General features: G+C 36.9%; 2 protein-coding genes across 2 annotated transcripts in view; one reads left to right on the top strand and one right to left on the bottom strand.

Moving 5' to 3' along the window:
- The window catches only part of LOC307255753 (zinc-binding protein A33-like), a 128,418-nt gene that overhangs the window by 55,934 nt on the left and 69,984 nt on the right, over positions 1 to 2,500 (bottom strand). The gene's annotated exons all lie outside the window — the stretch shown is intronic.
- Positions 1 to 2,500, top strand: part of LOC307255475 (protein EFR3 homolog A-like) — a gene marked incomplete at its 5' end in the record, with an annotated part of 65,354 nt that overhangs the window by 54,243 nt on the left and 8,611 nt on the right. The gene's annotated exons all lie outside the window — the stretch shown is intronic.

The following is a 2,500-nucleotide window of genomic DNA, read 5'->3' as shown; positions in this document are numbered from 1 at the left end:
ATCTCAGCTAATTGTATTAATCTATTTTATAATGAGGTGATTGTATGCAGAATGCTGATGCCAGCAACTCATACAGTGGTTTTGTACAGATAAATAATTAAATAATAGCAGGTTCTCAACAGTATTTCAATTGGGCGGGGAGGGGGGCATATCTGTCCCCTCGGGGGGGTATGACTGAAAATAATTGGGAACCACAGTTCTAACACACAGTGTGCCGATGTGTTTCCCTCCTCTCCTGCGTCAGTGCTTTACTCAGTAGGGAAGATACTGAGCAGGTGCAAGCAGTCATCCAGAGGTAACGGATAGAGCAGCGCTGTAGACTTTGGCTGCGTTCCGAATCGCATACTCTTTCTTTTTTCTATTCTACATACTACATCCGACGATAAAAAGAATCTAGTTAGGATGCAGTAAGCATACTATCGGGACATACTTTACTCTCTTATTTCATCATAACATTGCGCCTTGATCTTGCCTCTTGCTTTTATATCCGTCGCATCCCCGTTTGTTTTCATATGGAGGCTTCGTCGATGTTATGTCACTTCACGTGCGCACTGGATTGTTGGTCAGAATCGCCCAAATAGGATGCAGTTTTCAACACTAACAATCTTGGCCACATGAAGTAGGACATCCGGGTACTTCTAACCATCCTAAATCTGGCCACAAGAATCGGGACATCCTAAATCTTTTTTCTACCAAACTATATAGTAGAAAGTATGCGATTCGGAACGCAACCAATGTGTTTGAAATCCATTATACAGTGGAGCAGATACGTGCCACCATCTTTCAATTTGTGATACAAGCTTGAAAATTGGAATGAACAGTCTCCATGGGTAACTAGACAAAAAATGAAAAAAAAATTATAATAATGAAAAACCCATCAATACATTTCTATGAGAAATTTTCAAATTCACAATTTCAAATGTCTCGGACCATTTCTTGTCAAGTGTTCCCATGGAGACTCATGCTCATGCCAATGTTCACGCTTGTATCATCAACTGAAAGAGTCTGATTAAAATAAGCCCTTAGCCGCTCCACTATATAGTTTTAGTTGATGTTTTTTTAGCTGGGAAGACAACAGGCAAACTATTTATCAAAGTAGCAACAACTGTTTGGGTTGTAAGTACAGGTGACTTTTTAGACCCAACATCCTAGGTGCTTTCCCTTGAGCTGCCTGAGACAACAAAAACACGTCCCAAAGTCCCTCAACGTAGATTTTTTAGTATTTCTTGATGTTTTTATATTATATGGTTAAAGAAAAAGAATGGTTTGATCATTTCTATAACTATTTTGTTTGCATTGCCTCTGGGAATCTTACGGTGAGTACGTAGAATATAGAATGTACTGTATTTGTCAGTGCGCAGTAGAAACATACAATGCAATTTGCTAATGCAGCCTCTAAAAACAATGCTCACACAAACACAATCACACAATAAATCGTATAAAATAGCTGATAAAATGCAGTATAAAAGACTACATTTTAAACCTGCAGTGTGTAGAATTTGGGCTTTTATTTCCTAGCAGATTTTGTAGAAAGTAATTATAATATCCATAAGTACATTTAGTTTAGTGCATAAAAGCTGAATTTTTTTTTTTTTATTATTATTTTTTCCCTTAGAAAGGGTCTCATATATGTCCATATTTCTGCATATTTTGGACCAAGGCCTTGTCACCGCCATTTTGAAAGTGTCATAGTTGGAATGTCATCAGATGCATTGTTCAAAATTTAGAATTGTTCTTGTCCTTGAAGGCCACTGTAGCTTCTGTTATTATTCTAAAGGGTTGGGGTTACCCAGGGAGCGTTGCATTCTAGAACTTCGTAGAACTTTCTTGATGATGTCATATTACACACTGCACCTTTAAGTAAAAACATACACACAACATGATAGATGATGCCTTTATGTTTGAAGAGCTATGAATGTTGCAATGGGTTGTGTATGTTGTCCTGCTCTGTGCTCTCGGTGTAGAACGTTAATTTATAATGTCAAGGTTACTTTCTTCACTACGGTAGATTAGTGTGATTATAGAGGCTAAGATTAAAACGTTTATGTATTAAGGGAAGCTACATTTGAGCCAAATTATTATCCTTTGTTGGGAAAAGAGTAAAGGTTTTTTTTTACTGGGAGTTTTTTTCTCAGCCGAGCTAAGGGTCTAAGGGCAGATAGATAGATAGATAGATAGATAGATAGATAGATAGATAGATAGATAGATAGATAGATAGACAGACAGACAGACAGACAGACAGACAGACAGACAGACAGACAGACAGACAGACAGACAGATAGACGGATAGATAGATAGATAGATAGATAGATAGATAGATAGATAGATAGATAGATAGATAGATAGATAGATAGATAGATAGATAGATAGATAGATAGATAGATAGGATGTGATATTGGGCTATATAAATAAAACTGATTTGAATTGATTTGAGAAACCTCCTTTATAGTGTGATTATTCTAGTGCCTTTCAAAGACAGTTTAGCAACTAAGGGTGCTTT

This window comes from Ammodytes marinus (assembly GCF_949987685.1).
Source record: "Ammodytes marinus genome assembly, chromosome: 9".
In the NCBI taxonomy this organism is placed as follows: domain Eukaryota; kingdom Metazoa; phylum Chordata; class Actinopteri; order Uranoscopiformes; family Ammodytidae; genus Ammodytes; species Ammodytes marinus.
The sequence above is the reverse complement of the archived record's forward strand: the minus strand, read 5'-3'. Positions and strand labels throughout refer to the sequence as shown.